Source organism: Entelurus aequoreus, linkage group LG18 (genome assembly GCF_033978785.1).
Source record: "Entelurus aequoreus isolate RoL-2023_Sb linkage group LG18, RoL_Eaeq_v1.1, whole genome shotgun sequence".
Classification (NCBI taxonomy): Eukaryota; Metazoa; Chordata; class Actinopteri; order Syngnathiformes; family Syngnathidae; genus Entelurus; species Entelurus aequoreus.
Window position 1 is genome coordinate 36,533,976 of NC_084748.1, and position 19,209 is coordinate 36,553,184.

Here is a 19,209-nt window from a genome sequence, read left to right on the forward strand (position 1 = left end):
TTTGAGGTTTGGGAGTGAGTGTGGGTGTGGATGTTTGTGTTGTGGTGATTGGGGTGTTTGGGTGAGGTTTTGTGGGTTGGTTGTGAGTGGTTGAGGGGTTAGTGTTTTGTTGTTGGTTGTGTGGTGGGGTAGTGTTTGTTGGGTTTTTGGGGTTTGGGTGTTGGGGTGTGTTGGGGTGATTATGTATTTGTTGTGTTGGGGGGGTTTTGGTAGGTGTTTGTTGGGTGTGTTTTGGGTGTTGTGTTTGGGGGTTGGGTTTGTGTTTGATGTGTTTTTGGTGTGTGGTTTGGGGTGGTTGGGTGTTGGGAGTTTGGGTTAGGTTGTTGAGTGTTATTGTGTAGTTTGTTTTTTGTTGGTGGTTTGTATGTTGTTTTTGTGTTTTTTGTTGTTTTTTGGTTTTTGTTTTGTTTTTGTTGTGTGGTTGGGTTGTATATTTATTTTGTGGGAGGATGTGTTTTATGGTTTTAGGGTTTTTGATAGTGATTTGGGGATTTATAGGATTTGTTTTGGGATATTGGGTTGTGTGTTTGTGTGGGTGGATTGGGGATTGATGTTATTGGGTTTTGGTTTTGTGAGGGATTGGTATGTTGATTAGTATTGTAATGGATTGGTTGTATGAGATAGTTTAGGAGTGAGGGTTTGGTATTTTATAGTAGGGTTTGATTTTGAATGAATGTTTTTAATTTGTTGGTGTATAGTTTATGGAAGGGTTTGAGTGGTGGATTAGGGGTTTATATTGGAGTATTTGTTATATAGTAGTGAGGGTGTGGGTATTAATTGAAGGTAGATGGATGATATTTAGATTGAGGGATTTTGTGGGGGGGTATGAGATTTTTAGTATTTGAGAATATATAGATGTTTGTGTTGTAGGAGGGGATTGTAGGTGGGAGTAAGGTAGTATGTTTTGTGGTTGTTTTTGGGGGGAAGGGGGGATAAAGGATTTTGAAATGGGGAGAGGAGTTTTTAGTTTGTGTTAGTAGATTGTTTTGGGTGATGGTTTTTTGTTGTAATTAGGTTGGATAGAGAGGGGGGGGATTTTTTTATGGAAAGTTTTGTGAGGTGAATTTTAAGTTTGTTGATTGATTTGTTGATGGGATTGGTAATTAATTTTTGATGGGATATTGGGGAGGTATTTTGGGATGATTTGGTTGAGGGATGATGGGGAGGGATGTGGTTAGGTAGTGTTGGGATTTAGGGATATGGGTTATAAAAGTGATGTATGGGAGGAGGAGTAATGTTAGATATGGTAGTACATGATTTTTGAGCACATACCCGGAGTTGAGACAATGATGGATGATATCATAGTGTGGGGCTCAACCCGAAAAGAACACGACGAAAGACTGAGACAAGTGCTAGACAAGACAAGGGAGGTGAACCTGAAACTTAACAAAGAAATATGTGAGTTTGGAGTGAAGTCACTTACCTTTGTGGGAGATGTTGTGAGTGAAGAGGGCGTGAAGCCAGACCCGAGAAAAACTTCAGCAATCAACAACATGGAAAGGCCAACCAACAAAGATGAGTTCAGACGTTTCCTGGGGATGGTCAGCTATCTTGCCAAGTTTGTCCCACAACTGTCAACACAGTCAGCACCTCTCAGGAGTCTTCTTGAACAAAAGAATGAATGGATATGGCCCCACGAGCAAGAACAATGTTTTCTGAAACTGAAAGAGACTCTTACACAGGAGCCCGTGTTAAAGTTTTATGACGCCGAGAAGAGCACCAGGGAGCAGTGCTACTGCAGCAACATGAAGAGCAGTGGCTACCTGTCGCCTATGCTTCCAGAGCACTGACAAGTGCAGAGACCAGGTATGCTCAAATTGAAAAAGAACTGTTAGCAAGTTTGTATGCATGTGAGCGTTTCCATCAATATGTATATGGACAGATGTTTCAAGTGGAAACCGATCATAAACCGTTGGTGTCCATCATGAACAAACCGTTGAATGACTGTCCAGTACGAATACAGCGCATGCTAATTCGACTGCAAAAATATGACGTGCACATGATATATACACAAGGAAAATATATGTGCACAGCCGACACATTGTCTAGAGCAGTGGACAAGAGAGAACTTGCAGACAGTGAAAATAGCACAGAGATACAGGCATATGTAGATATGGTAGTGACATCTTTGCCGGTGGCTGCAGACAGAACAGAACAAATACGGAGAGAGACTATTGCAGATGAAACTATGAAAGAACTCAAGAGCACAGTACAGAATGGATGGCCTGACAACAAAAAGGATTGCTCCTTGAAGTGTCTTGCCCAAGGACACAACGGACGTGACTAGGAAGGTAGAAGGTGGGAATTGAACCCCAGTAACCAGCAACACTCCGATTGCTGGCACAGCCACTCTACCAACTTCGCCACGCCGTCCCGGTAGTCAGCACGCTCGGCTCTCATGCCAGCAACTTCGGTTCGTGCCCTGCTCGGAGCAGTAGGAAAATCTCAACGCAGCCGAGAGAGAGAGAGAGAGAGAGAGAGAGAGACCCCAAATACACTTGGAGACAATATCGTTGATCTATTTGTAAATTTGCACATCATCTGCAAATAGCAGAGCCCTAATCCTGCAGCCACCAAACCAGATACCCTCAACGCCCTGACTGCGCCTAGAAATTCTGTCCATAAAGGTTATGAACAGAATCTGTGACAAAGGGCAGCCTTGGCGGAGTTCAACCCTCACTGGAAACGGGTCCGACTTACTGCCGGCAATGCGGACCAAACTCTGACACTGATTGTACAGGGAGCGGACCGCCACAATAAGACAGTCCGTTACCCCATACTCTCTGAGCACTCCCCACAGGACTTCCCGAATGAACTGGTCTATATAAACAGTATACTCACTCCCCTCCTCCAGCGTCTTCACTGATGAAGTCTCCACTCCCTTCATAAGCCAGCGCGTCCTGCGTTCCAGTGCCAGAACATAGCTACCTGTCTCAATACTGTAAGCCGACACGTCTCTAGCTCTCTCTATGTGCATTCGCTCTCTCTGTGTTTCCCCTCCTCTGTGCTCATCGTCTTGTGTCCTGTGTCGTCATCCCGCATTTCCCCATTTCCTGGTTTCGAGTTGTGCGTCTCGTCTCCCTGGATCCCCTCTGGACTCCCTGCTGCCTTCCTGGATCTCGACCTCACGCCTGGACACGGACCTTAACGCCTCGCTCCTGCCTTTGACCTCTCACTTGCCCACGGACCTCCGAGCTTGCCTTACCCTCCCTGGACTTCCGCCTCTTGCTCAACACGCACCTTCAACAACTCCTGGTAACACTCAATTAAACACAACACATACTCACACCATACTTATTTGGATTAATTACACATTCCACTTCCTTGTGTTGAATAAAAACGTCTCAAACTATCGACGCCCCTGTCTCAGGGCTGTTTCCTTCTCCATAGTACTGTCACAACTTTCACTTTATTTGTCATAACTTAATGTTATTAAGTTACTTATAATGTTTAATACTGTGCATGGAAGAGTGAACAATCTCAGGTCTCAATTCGGGTCAACTAACACCTCCTCCCACCTAGACAAAGAAAGATAAATATTTAACTTTTTTATCTGAAGTCACAATTCTGGCTTCTATTGTAGTCTAGTGCAATGTCAGCAAAGAACTTAATTCACGCATAAAAAAAAATTGTAAACACATAAAGCAAACTAGGGCATGACAGTGCAATCAGACATTGATCTGCAATATCAATTGTCACACGACAAGCAATAAAAGTGCACTGAAGCGCTGATCATGTGTCAACACACACAGAAACACCGACATTTTTATTATTTAATGACTGACTTTGCTGGCTATCCTTGTGGAATCATTTTGTACTTGAGACATCAACAAGGGAAAGTACCTTCCATATGAGGACCGATGAACAAGTTAGGACCGAAATCATGGTCCCAATATGGAAAACCATTGCATCTAATAGAGAATGTCTCATTTGCACCCCTGGTGGTTAAATCTATACAAATTAGGGTGGTCCCAAAAAGGAGGGATTTTTCAAATTGACTGTGTGTCTGTTTTAAAAGTGCTCCCCCTCTGGTCAACATATGAAATAACAAGTGTGTGTAAAAATTTGAAGTGCTCCCCCTCTGGCCAACATATGTAATAACAAGTGTGTGTAAGAAATTGAAATGCGCCCCCTTTGGCCAAAATTATTTTAAAAATTCAATAAATATGTATATAGAGACATTCCACATCCCAAGAGCTAGCTTATGTAGCTGTCTGAATCGGTTCGCAGCCGAGTGGGGTGTCTGTGTTTACTAACAAGACATCATTGCGGAGTCAAAGTTGAGTTTCTTAACATGGAGATATTCTCACTACTTTTCTTTTGTCGAGCACAAAGGAAATACATTTTTAGTTCAGTGTAAGTTGTGTCTTGGATCAACGATCCTATCTACTGCCCAAAACAGCAATTCAAATCTGCTGAAACACCTACAAAAGCAACATGCTTCGACGAAGCTAGTAAAGAGAGAGACACTTCACCTCCAACACCATTTAAGCAACAGCGGCTGGATTTTAACGGAGGGACTGCTAGCCAGGACAAAGTGATAGAGCCATTGCAGCGTATGTGCTAGAAGACATGCAGGCTATTTCTACAGTGGAGTCATCCGCTTTCAGGCAGCTATTTAGCATGATATCGGGCATCAAACAGCAAATGGCACGGAAAACATTTTCCACGTACCTGGACAGCAAGCTAAAGAAAACACTCCAAACTCTGCCTCTGCTCATCAGTCAGCACCGAAGGTACACACACTCTGTCAATTCTCTTATATACAGTTGCTCTTTCATTCTAGACTTCTATAGTGCTTGATTATCACATCACTTTAAATGTATGAACTATAAAGTTCACAAACATAAAGAGGGATATCTTTCCTTATCTCTAAACTAACTCTGGGGAAATGTGTAGAGTGTTCTGGGCTTCAGACATGATTTTATTTCAGAATTCCTTGAGAGAAAAAAACACCTGGTTAGGCTTTGTGTATGTAGTGTGCAGAGGTGGGTAGTAACGCGCTACATTTACTCTGTTACATCTACTTGAGTAACTTTTGGGATAAATTGTACTTCTGAGAGTAGTTTTAATGCAACGTACTTTTACTTTTACTTGAGTATATTTATAGAGAAGAAACACTACTTTTACTCCGCTCCATTTATCTACATCCTGCTCGCTACTCGCTACTAATTTTTATCGATCTGTTAATGCACGCTTTGTTTGTTTTGGTTTGTCAGACAGACCTTCAAAGTAGGATCTCTCAAATGCCTGAGTTTCACCAATCAGATGCAGTCACTGGTGACGTTAGACTCCGTTTCACCAATCAGATGCAGTCACTGGTGACGTTTGACTCCGTTTCACCAATCAGATGCAGTCACTGGTGACGTTAGACTCCGTTTCACCAATCAGATGCAGTCACTGGTGACGTTAGACTCCGTTTCACCAATCAGATGCAGTCACTGGTGACGTTTGACTCCGTTTCACCAATCAGATGCAGTCACTGGTGACGTTAGACTCCGTTTCACCAATCAGATGCAGTCACTGGTGACGTTAGACTCCGTTTCACCAATCAGATGCAGTCACTGGTGACGTTTGACTCCGTTTCACCAATCAGATGCAGTCACTGGTGACGTTAGACTCCGTTTCACCAATCAGATGCAGTCACTGGTGACGTTAGACTCCGTTTCACCAATCAAATGCAGTCACTGGTGACGTTTGACTCCGTTTCACCAATCAGATGCAGTCACTGGTGACGTTTGACTCCGTTTCACCAATCAGATGCAGTCACTGGTGACGTTAGACTCCGTTTCACCAATCAAATGCAGTCACTGGTGACGTTTGACTCCGTTTCACCAATCAGATGCAGTCACTGGTGACGTTTGACTCCGTTTCACCAATCAGATGCAGTCACTGGTGACGTTAGACTCCGTTTCACCAATCAGATGCAGTCACTGGTGACGTTTGACTCCGTTTCACCAATCAGATGCAGTCACTGGTGACGTTTGACTCCGTTTCACCAATCAGATGCAGTCACTGGTGACGTTAGACTCCGTTTCACCAATCAGATGCAGTCACTGGTGACGTTTGACTCCGTTTCACCAATCAGATGCAGTCACTGGTGACGTTAGACTCCGTTTCACCAATCAGATGCAGTCACTGGTGACGTTAGACTCTGTTTCACCAATCAGATGCAGTCACTGGTGACGTTTGACTCCGTTTCACCAATCAGATGCAGTCACTGGTGACGTTAGACTCCGTTTCACCAATCAGATGCAGTCACTGGTGACGTTAGACTCCGTTTCACCAATCAGATGCAGTCACTGGTGACGTTAGACTCCGTTTCACCAATCAAACAGAGCCAGGCGGTCACATGACCGTCACACGTGGACCCCGACTTAAAGGCCTACTGAAATGATATTTTCTTATTTAAACGGGGATAGCAGATCCATTCTATGTGTCATACTTGATCATTTCGCGATATTTAGTAGAGAACATCGACGATAAAGTTCGCAACTTTTGGTCGCTGATAAAAAAAAAGCCTTGCCTGTACCGGAAGTAGCGTGACGTCGCAGGTTGAAGGGCTCTTCACATTTCCCCATTGTTTACACCAGCAGCGAGAGCGATTCGGACCGAGAAAGCGACGATTACCCCATTAATTTGAGCGAGGATGAAAGATTCGTGGATGAGGAACGTGAGAGTGACGGACTAGAGTGCAGTGCAGGACGTATCTTTTTTCGCTCTGACCGTAACTTAGGTACAAGGGCTCATTGGATTCCACACTTACTCCTTTTTCTATTGTGGATCACGGATTTGTATTTTAAACCACCTCGCACTTTAGCTACGGAGCTAACGTGATAGCATCGTGCTTAAATGCAGATAGAAACAAAAGAAATAAGCCCCTGACTGGAAGGATAGACAGAAGATCAACAATACTACCAAACTCTGGACCTGTAACCACACGGTTGATGCTGTACCGCCTGGCGAAGCCTAGCAATGCTGTTGCTAACGACGCCATTGAAGCTAACTTAGCTGCGGGACCTCGACAGAGCTATGCTAAAAACATTAGCTATCCACCTACGCCAGCCCTCATCTGCTCATCAACACCCGTGCTCACCTGCGTTCCAGCGATCGACGGCGCAACGAAGGACTTCACCCGATCATCGATGCGGTCGGCGGCTAGCACGTCTGCTATCCAAGTCAAAGTCCTCCTGGTTGTGTTGCTGCAGCCAGCCGCTAATACACCGATCCCACCTACAACTTTCTTCTTTGCAGTCTCCATTGTTCATTAAACAAATTGCAAAAGATTCACCAACACAGATGTCCAGAATACTGTGGAATTTTGCGATGAAAACAGAGCTGTTTGTATTGGGACACAGTGGTGTCCCAATACTTCCGCTTCAACCATTGACGTCACGCGCATACGTCATCATACATAGACGTTTTCAACCGGAAGTTTCCCGGGAAATTTGAAATTGCACTTTATAAATTAACCCGGCCGTATTGGCATGTGTTGCAATGTTAAGATTTCATCATTGATGTATAAACTATCAGACTGCGTGGTCGGTAGTAGTGGGTTTCAGTAGGCCTTTAAACAAGTTGAAAAACGTATTCGGGTGTTACCATTTAGTGGTCAATTGTACGGAATATGTACTGTACTGTGCAATCTACTAATAAAAGTTTCAATCAATCAATCAAAAGTGTGAAGGAAAAAAGACACTTTTTTATTTCAACCGTACCTCCCGTCAAAAGCCTAAAGACTGACCGCACAGTTCCTGTCTTCACAATAAAAGTGCTGCTCCATCGCGCCTGCGCTAACAAAATAAGAGTCTCCAAAAGCCAGCGCAAACAAGCTAGCAAGCTACGGAGTTTGCCGCCAATGTATTTCTTGTAAAGTGCATAAAAACGAACATGGAAGCTGGACAAATAAGATGCCAAAAACCAACCACTTTCATGTGGTATTAGACAGAAAGGAGGAACTTTTTTTCTCCTCCATTTGAAAACGTGGACGTTATCAGCACTGCTGTCTGATTCCAATCAACGCAAGTCATCAGAATCAGGTAATACACCAACTTATATTCTTGTCTTCATGAAAGAAAGGAATCTATATGTTAAACATGCATGTATATTCATTAAAACACCTTTAACATGTGAACAAAAACAGCAAAATAAATACATATAAATTATATACTGTATATATAAATGTATGTATATATATATACTGTATATATACTGTATATATATATATATATATATATATATATATATATATATATATATATATATATATATATATATATATATATATATATATATATATATATATATATATATATATATATATATATATATATATATGATATGATATGTGTGTGTATGTATATGCATATATGAGGTAGATCACCTCGACTTGGTCATTTAAAAAGTAGCTCGCCTGCTGAAAAAGTGTGGGCACCCCTGGCTTACATGAACTCAACTTCAAATTTGAGGAAGCACATCGCGGTAAGTAACGTTAGTAGATATTTTGGCTGTCACCGTAGGCTGATGTTAGCTTCCCTGCTATGAATCACTGTCAAATGTACATCGTGTGGGGACATTTATTAACACACTGCAGCCTCACAGACAGACATAGATACTCACACACTCACACACTCACGCACGCATACAAACACCAATCAGAAGTGCACAGTGTGTTCCCAGGTGCAGCCCACACCTATCAGTTAATGGTTTGCGTAAAGGCTAACTTGTTATTTTCCTTTGTAATCTCTGCCTACTGAGCCTATGGTGCTGTTAAGTTATTGTGGCTCAATTTGCCTTAATTTTTTTATGTTAATGTATTACTATTTAATATATATTATTGTTTTAGTTGCTTAAGAGATATTCCTGGCTCTGAATTTGCTCATTGCTATTTTTATGTTTTTGTGCATTATTTGTTGCCGTCATCATTAAACGAACAGGTTACTCATCAGTTACTCAGTAGTTTTTTCACAACATGCTTTATACTTTTACTCAAGTAAATATTTGGGTGACTACTCCTTACTTTTACTTGAGTAATAAATCTCTAAAGTAACAGTACTCTTACTTGAGTACAATTTCTGGCTACTCTACCCACCTCTGGTAGTGTGTGCCTTCCTTGGTTTAGAGCTATGTTGTTATTATGCTTTTTGTTATTTATGTATGTTATCAAGCGGTAGAAAATGGATGTATGTTGCAGCTATTTAAAATAGTTTTGTCAATTTGTTCTGGTCTGAAACAAATTGGCCCTTTGAAACATATCTTTGTCTTTGTGTGTTGTATGTAGACCACATTGCTTAGCAGAGTTCAGTGATGCAAATGCATGTCAAGTTGATCAACAGATTGTATTATTCTCCAGTGCAATAACAGTACTGCAATGAAGGCTAAAAGGGCATTAAAGGGGGCTTTAAAAAAATAAAATAGAAGTAACTAAATCGTTAGTTTTCACAGTAACGCATTACTTTTTGGTAATTCAGTAACTAACCCAACACTGCATTGCTTTATGTATACTTTTGACCCGGCAGATTTGGTCACATTTTCAGTAGACCCATAATAAATTCATAAAAGAACCAAACTTCATGAATGTTTTTTGTGACCAAAAACTATGTGCTCCAATCACTCTATCACAAAAAAATAAGAGTTGCAGAAATTATTGGAAACTCAAGGCAGCCATGACATTATGTTCTTTACAAGTGTATGTAAACTTTTGACCTCGAGTGTCTATACACTTATGTATATGTATACATATACATACAGTTTATTCATATACAAATATATATACATATAAATATACATTATATATATATATATATATATATATATATATATATATATACATATATATATATATATATATATATATATATATATATACATATATATATATATATATATATATATATATATATATATATATATATATATATATATATATATATATAAAAATATATATATAAATATATATAAATATATATATAAATATATATATATAAATATATATAAATATATATATAAATATATATATATATATATATATATATATATATATATATATATATATATATATATATATATATATATATATATATATATATTATTAATGATCAATTATATGCAAATGACTAGTTCCTGAGTCATCTATTTATTATGCAGTCACATCGGTTTGGCTATTATCCCATCATGGCAGAGTAAAAAGGGTCTTGGGTGAGGAGGAGGGATGGATGGCACATTGAGTGCTTTAGTCACACACATTTTCCACACTCAAAGAAATGCACGCATTAAGAGATGATTTCCTCTGTGAAAAAAAAAAAAAAAAAGACAAAATCCTGTCCCATATTCTAAAATGTTGCCCTTGCAGGTCAAAAGATCCAATGACGTCTGTTATTAACAAAACATACACAAATTAAATTGGGTACTTACCCTTTAACTTTGATGATGCAATGATGGCCATCCAGAGGGAAATAGCTGTGTGTGCTTGGGAGGTGAGTCTCTTTACATAAAGGCAACAAGGCTCACTTTTTGATGCGTGTCACTTTTTTTCCCCCACTATAATTGCTGATTTCTTGTCGCTTGAGATTCAGCGTCCTCTGCAGTGGACATTTGTGTGCTTGGCAAAAAAAAAATAAAAAGGCTGAAATTTGTACCCCTGACACAAAAGAAATAAAGCAAATGTCCACTGCAGAGGACACTGGTTCTCAGGAGGTTATTGTATGTGTGAAGTTCCACACCCCTGTCATTGAAAATATCAAAATCACGTTGAAGTTTGATTTTGCTGGGTTGTGCATAACATTTTTTAATTTGTGCTATTAAGGATTTTAAATTATCCTAAAATAAATTTTCTGATTAGTGATGTCACGTCCAAACTTGCCCCCAAACGTATGTACTGTCAAAAAACACATTTGTGTTTTTATGGTTTTAATGGAGTTTAACATGTGTCTTTATTACCAAAGCTTTTTTGACACTGAATTTACGTGAACTTAATTTTTTTTGTCACATCAAATACATTTATTTATAAACTGCTTTTTCATTATTTATTTATTTTTCCAAACAAACGTAACTTTTTTTTTTCCAAAATTTTGGGGGGATTGTATTGAAACCTGTTTCCGCCACTAAATTTAAAAAACAAAAAAAACTAAGTCAAGTCAAAATAATGAGAGAAGTCAAAAATGATGAGGCACGGAAGTCAAAACTATGGGATTAAAAGACAGGAGATTAAAAAGTAATAATTTAAGATAAAAAGTCGAAATGATGAGTTAAGGAAGTCGAATATATGAGATAACATTTTCATAATCAAACAAAATCAAACCTCATCATTCTGAACTGTTTATCTCTTTATTTTGGTTAATTATCTTATGACTTTTTATATCATAATTTTTATGAAATAAAAATTCTCATAATTTTTATGAGATAAAAAGGTCATAATTATGAGATAATTTTGACCTAAAATAAAAAGTCACTAAGATAAAAAAAAAAAAAAAAGTTCGGAATTAATTGATTAAAAAAAGTCCATCTAATTATTATGGACTTTTTATTTTTTAATTATAGATTTGTTTTTAAGAGATGAAAACTTGATGAGAAAGTCGAAATTATGAGATAAAAAGTCCATAATTATTAAATAAAACGATCTCATAATTATGTCATTATTTCAACTTTTTATCTTATAAAAAGTTGGGATAAGAAAGTCAAAATGATTAAAAAAAAAAAGTTCATAATTAATATATAAAACGTTGATCTCATAATTATGAACTTTCTATCTCATAATTTTGACTTTTATGAGATAAAAAAAGTTCTAATTAATAGATAAAAAGTTGATCTCATAATTATGGACTTTTTATTTCAGAATTTCTACTTTTTATGAGATAAAACATCTAAATGGGATAAAGTTGAAGTTATGAGATAAGAAGTTTCATAATTTAGATTTATCTCATTTTGACTTTTTTTTTAAGAGATTAAAAAAATGTAAATGATGAGATAAGTAAAAATGTTGAAATAAAAAGATGATCTCAATTATTAACTATTAATCTGATAATTTTAACTTTTTTTCTTAACCCTTGTGTGGTGTTCCGTTTTGATTTTTATTAAAAGAAAAATGATACAATTAATTTTTCAAACTGAGACTCACTGGCTTTGGCTCATTTTCTGTGAAGAATATATATCAGAATACATATTTAATGACCACACACCATACACCCCCCCTACACATTTCTATTACATATAAGATGTCCGGGGTCCACTGGACCCGGGGCTAATAGAAGTGTGGAAATTGATGTTCTGTGTACCACACACACACACACACACACACACACACACACACACTCGCCCACACACACACTCGCACACACACACACACAAAGCAGGCCTAGACAGGAGGAGGACAGAGTGTAGGTACACAGAACATCAGAGGGTCAAATGTGCGACAAAATGAGCGCAGACAGTGTTGACAAACAATGTTGCAACCTTGTGTGGGAACCGCAGGTGCAGAAACACAAAAGAAGAATCCCTGTGGGATGCAGAAACTGGCAGATACGTTTCCATGCAACGTTCATATTGTTGTTACTCAGCCAGTGTTTGTGGGTCTTAGACTTAGACGAACTTTTTATTGTCGTTCAAATTTGAACTTTACAGTACAGAAAAGAACAACATTTCGTTGCATTAGCTGGTTGGCAGTGCAGGATAAAAAAGCAATAAGGTGCAGATATAAATAAATAGATTACTGTAAAGATAAATATATTGCACTTTTGCATATGCATCCACGTTTATGGACGTATGTTATATTGTCTTTATATTCCAGCGAGTTCATCCATTTTTGGGGGGAATTGAGGGGATTATTATGATGCGTTCAAGAGTCTTACGGCCTGAGGGAAGAAGCTGTTACAGAACCTGGAGGTTCTGCTACAGAGGCTGTGGACCTCTTTCTAGAGTCCAGCAGAGAAAACAGTCCTTGGTGGGGTTGGGAGGAGTCTCTCCAGATTTTCTGAGCCCTGGTCAGGCAGCGGCTTTTTGCGATCTCCTGGATAGAAGGAAGAGGAGTCCTGATGATCTATTCCGCCGTCCTCACCACTCTCTGGAGAGACTTCCAGTCTGAGGCACTGCAGGCTCCAGTCCAGACAGAGATGCAATTGGTCAGCAGGCTCGCTATAGTGCCTCTGTAGAATGTGGTGAGAATGGGGGGAGGGAGCTGTGCTCTTTTCATCTTACGCAAAAAGTGCATGCGCTGCTGAGCTCTTTTTACAAGAGCTCCGGTGTGTAGGGACCAGGTCATATTGTCAGTTATCTGCACCCCCAGGAACTTGGTGCTGCTTACCATCTCCACCGCTGTGCCGTTGATGAAGAGTGGAGCGTGGCTGGACTGGTGCTTCCTGAAGTTGACGATGATCTCCTTGGTCTTGTCGACGTTCAGGACCAGGTTGTTGGTTCTGCACCAGTCAACCAGATGTTTCACCTCCTCCCTGTAGTCCATGTCGTTGTTGTCACGGATGAGGCCCACTACTGTTGTGTCGTCCGCATACTTCACAATGTGGTTAGTAGTGGACCTGGCGCAGCAGTCATGGGTCATCAACGTGAACAGCAGCGGACTCAGGACGCGGCCCTGGGGGGAGCCGGTGTTCAGGCAGATGGCACTGGAGGTGTTGTTGCCCACTCTCACAGACTGGGGTCTGTCTGTGAGGAAGTCAAGCAGCCAGTTGCAAAGGGGGGTACTGAATCCAAGAGGGGCCAGTCTGCTCACCAAGTGCTGCGTCCAAGTCCAGAAACAACATCTGCACGTGTGTGTCCTTTCCTTCCAGATGTGCTGAGCTCAGGTGGAGTGCAAAAGAGATGGCGTCCTCTGTGAAACGGTTAAGGCGATAAGCAAACTGGTATGGGTCGAATGTGGGGGGAAGTCTGGAGACAATGTATTCCTTTACCAGCCTCTCGAAGCACTTCATTATAGATGTTTTTTGGGATGAGTCAGTATTTTAACATAAAAGTGTTTGATTGTGAGGCATTAAAAGCCACAAAATGCAACGGGTCCATCAGACCCACAAACACTGGCTGAGTAACAACAATATGAACACCACACAAGGGTTAAGAGAAAAAAGTCATACTTATGAAATAAAAAGTCAAAATGATTAGGTAAACAGTTCATAATTAATAGATAAAAGGTTGACTTCATAATTATGAACTTTTTATCTAATAATTTAGATTTTTTCTAGAGACAAAATAGATAAAAAGTTGATCTTATAATTATGGACTTTTTATTTCAGAATTTTGACTTTTTATCTCATTTCGACTTTTTATGAGATAAAAAAAATCTAAATTATGAGATAAGAAAGTCGAAATGATGAGATAAGAAGTTTCATCATTTTGACTTTAAGAGATAAAAAAAATCAAAATAAGATAAAGTAAAAATTTTGAGATAAAGTTTAAAAAGTTGATCTCAATTCTGAACTATTTATCTGATCATTTTTACTTGTTTTCCTAAGATAAAGTCCTAATTATGACATAAAAAGTCAAAATGATGAGATAAATTGAAATTATGTGATTAAAAAGTTCATAATTAAGATTTAAAAAATGAGTCAATCTCATAATTATGGACTTTTTATCTAATAATTTTGACTTTTATGAGATTTAAAAAAATCTAATTAATAGATAAAAAGTTGATCTCATAATTTTGGACTTTTTATTTCAGAATTGTTACTTTTTATGAGATGAAAAATCTAAATGATGAGATAAAGTCGAATTTATGAGATAAGAAGTTTCATAAATTTGACTTATCTCATCATTTTGACTTTTTGAAAGAAATTTAAAAAATCAAAATGACATAAGTCAAAATTTTGAAATAAAAAGTTGATCTCAACTATTTATCTGATAATTTGGACTTTTTTATGAGATAAAAAGCCAAAATTATGAGATAAGCAATTCATAATTATGTGATCGACTTTTATCACATAATTTCGACCTTTTTAAAAAAAAATCTTTTAACAATATATTTTTTAATCTCACAATACTGACTTTTTATCTCAAAATTACCATTGCCGTATTTTTTTGGCTTGTGGCAAAAACGTGCTTCCGTAGGTTTTGGGACAAGTGGGGGTGGGTTGATTGTGCTTTGTGAGAATAATAACATGATAATAACATTAAAACCATTCTAGCGCGCACGTTTTCTGAAAGCTCCAACGCAAACAAGGCACACATCTGGAGAGATTTAGACCAAGTAAATAGTAACACTTTCAAACCGTAATAGCAGAAATGTTACAAAAACATTTAGGACACGTTCGAAGGGTTTAACGGCACAAAGAAAATTAGTTTTTTTCTGCATTATTCAAAAAAGCCTGAGAAAATGCGTTTGTGGAGCCTGTCCTAAGCCCAATCACATACTGTGTAGCATTACGGATCATTCCAGGATGGTGATTCTAAAACTTTCTTTCACAAAGTACCACCTCAGAAAAAAACTTCAAGCGCCACCATAATGACCGACATTAAAACACAGTAGCGTAGTAGGCCTAAGTGTTCATTAAAACTAGAGATGTCGATAAATGCTTTAAAATATAGTATCGGAAATGATCGGTATCGGTTTCAAAAAGTAAAATGTATGACTTTTTAAAACGCCGCTGCGTACACGGACGTAGGGAGAAGTACAGCACGCCCATAAACCTTTTATTTTTTATTTTTTATAATGTCCTGCCCAGCTTCTCGGGCAAATCATATAGCCCATAAACCTTAAAGGCACTGCCTTTGCGTGCCGGCCCAATCACATAATATCTACGGCTTTTCACACACACAAGTGAATGCAAGGCATACTTGGTCAACAGCCATACAGGTCACACTGAGGGTGGCCTTATAAACAACTTTAACACTGTTACAAATATGCGCCACACTGTGAACCCACACCAAACAAGAATGACAAACACATTTCGGGAGAACATCCGCATCGTAACACGACAGAACAAATACCCAGAACCCCTTGCGGCACTAACTCTTCCGGGACGCTACAATATACACCTCAACCCCGCCTACCTCAACCTCCTCATGCTCTCTCAGGGAGAGCATGTCCCAAATTCCAAGCTTTTTTCCATAACTTGAGTTGATTTATTTTGGAAAACCTTGGTACATTGTTTAATGCATCCAGCGGGGCATCACAACAAAATTAGGCATAATAATGTGTTAATTCCACGACTGTATATATCGGTATCGGTTGATATCGGAATCGGTAATTAAGAGTTGGACAATATCGGAATATCGGCAAAAAAGCCATTATCGGACATCTCTAATTAAAACCAAAGCAGAGGTTTTATTTAACAAGAATATTTAATACTTTAACATTACACACGGTTTGAACATTAACACTGTGTTTGTATAAAGGAAAATAAAACACTGTACTTTAATCAAGTGATTCCTTGTGAAGTGAAGTGAATTACATTTATATAGCGCTTTTTCTCTAGTGACTCAAAGCGCTTTTACATAGTGAAACCCCATATCTGAGTTACATTTAAACCAGTGTGGGTGGCACTGGGAGCAGGTGGGTAAAGTGTATTGCCCAAGGACACAACGGCAGTGACTAGGATGGCGGAAGCGGGGACCGAACCTGGAACCCTCAAGTTCCTGGCATGGCCACTCTACCAAAGGAGTGATACCGCCCGGTATTCCTTGGCGTACCACAGTTTGAGAATCCCCGGTACATACAACCTTTATGTTACACTCATACACATAATTGGCATTGGTCAACTTCTGCGGAATAGAAGCAATATTTACAAGCGCACATTGGGCCTACTAAGATGGATGGAAGTTTGGAGGTTGGAGTTGTGCACACAGCTGGCCTGTATCACCACTGTGGCTACCTGCCTTTTATGACTGATGTCAAAGTATTAATAGGAAGATCGGCCCCGTGTGTGAATGTGTGCCAGGATGTCTCAAAGGGTGAAACGAATTCGCCGTCCGCGTCGTCTTTGTGTCTTTTGATGTCGACTCATTAAGCGCCGCGCGGGGGAAAAAGTCAGTTGCGGCACGTTGACGTCAGCCGGAGGCCTTCGAATGCACCGAGTGACAAAAGGGAGGCAGAGGGTGCCGTACGTGAGGTCACGGTGTGCCGAAGCTCATGATGGCTTCCTCGGAGAAAAGCGCTGGCATCCATCTGTGCTTTAACACGTGAGGAGGATGAAAAATAAACGTTTAACCTAGGGCTCTTTAAAAAACTGCCATTTTGTGTAAATCGTTTTTTCATTTTTTTGTAATTAATGTACAGTTAAATGTTCAGTGTTGGTTCCACTTCCCACACATTTTATATATATATATATATATATATATATATGTATATATATATATATATATTTTTTAACATTTAAAATACTGTAACCGCTTGATACCAGCATGCTGAGGCCATTAGTGACGTGAGGATGGATAATGAAATGTCAAAACCGCCGATACCAAATATTCTTGCTGTAATGTCAAATCAAAAGTTTGATACTTTAGTTATTTGAGGTCATGTATATCATTAACAGGAGCTAAACTATGGAAGTAGAATTGTCTCACATCAACTTATATATATATATATATATATATCAATATATTAATACAAATGCATATATTAATAAATATACAAATACAAATGTGAGATACAAATAATTAGTATACATAAATACGTATTTGTGAATATATTTATGAGATTTGAAAATATATACAAATAAAATGTATACATTTAAAAATGTGACATACAAATAAATCAATAATTTGTATAAATAAACGTGTATTTGTAAATATATTTTTGAGATTTGAATATAAATATGCTTGATTTTGTATTTGTATTGAATTTGCATTTGTGAATCACTTTTTTACTTTTGTGTCGATGAGACATTCCTACCACAAACCAGATGCACAAATAAATGTGACCGAGTTGGGAATGTGGAGTTACACTCCCCTGAACACCTGCAGCCAGAGCGGTCTGGGTCACAGACATGGTCAGACACATGTATATCATTAACAGGAGCTAAACTATGGAAGTAGAATTGTCTCACATCAACTTATATATATATCAATATGATATTAAGACCTATGCATTCACAAATTTGCATTTGTGAATCACTTTTTTACTTTTGTGTCGATGAGACATTCCTACCACAAACCAGATGCACAAATAAATGTGACCGAGTTGGGAATGTGGAGTTACACTCCCCTGAACACCTGCAGCCAGAGCGGTCTGGGTCACAGACATGGTCAGACACATGTATATCATTAACAGGAGCTAAACTATGGAAGTAGAATTGTCTCACATCAACTTATATATATATATCAATATGATATTAAGACCTATGCATTCACAAATTTGCATTTGTGAATCACTTTTTTACTTTTGTGTCGATGAGACATTCCTACCACAAACCAGATGCACAAATAAATGTGACCGAGTTGGGAATGTGGAGTTACACTCCCCTGAACACCTGCAGCCAGAGCGGTCTGGGTCACAGAAATGGTCAGACACATGTATATCATTAACAGGAGCTAAACTATGGAAGTAGAATTGTCTCACATCAACTTACATATATATCAATATGATATTAAGACCTATGCATATATTAATAAATATACAAATACAAATATGAGATACAAATAAATAATTTGTATAAATAAATGCGTATTTGTAATTATATTTTTGAGATTTGAAAATATATACAAATAAAATGTATAAATATAAAAATGTGACATACAAAAAAATCAAGAATTTGTATAAATAAACGTTTTCTGTAAATATATTTTTGAGATTTGAATATAAACATGCTTGATTTTGTATTTGTATTCATATTGAATTTGCATATGTGTATCGCTTTTGTGTCGATGAGACATTCCTACCACAAACCAGATGCACAAATAAATGTGACCGAGTTTGGAATGTGGAGTTACACACTCCCCTGAACACCTGCAGCCCGAGTGGTCTGGGTCACAGACATGGTCAGACACATGTATATCATTAACAGGAGCTAAACTATGGAAGTAGAATTGTCTCACATCAACTTATATATATATTATATATATATATATATATATATATATATATATATATATATATATATATATATATATATATATATATATATATATATATATATATATATATATATATATATATATATATATATATATGATATTAAGACATATGCATATATAAATAAATATACAAATACAAATATGAGATACAAATAAATTATTTGTATAAATAAATGCGTATTTGTAAATATATTTTTG

The 19,209-nt window shown here is 38.0% G+C and overlaps 1 protein-coding gene across 1 annotated transcript in view; it reads right to left on the reverse strand.

Moving 5' to 3' along the window:
• Window positions 1–19,209, reverse strand: part of LOC133634101 (programmed cell death protein 4-like) — a 175,145-nt gene that overhangs the window by 98,064 nt on the left and 57,872 nt on the right. The gene's annotated exons all lie outside the window — the stretch shown is intronic.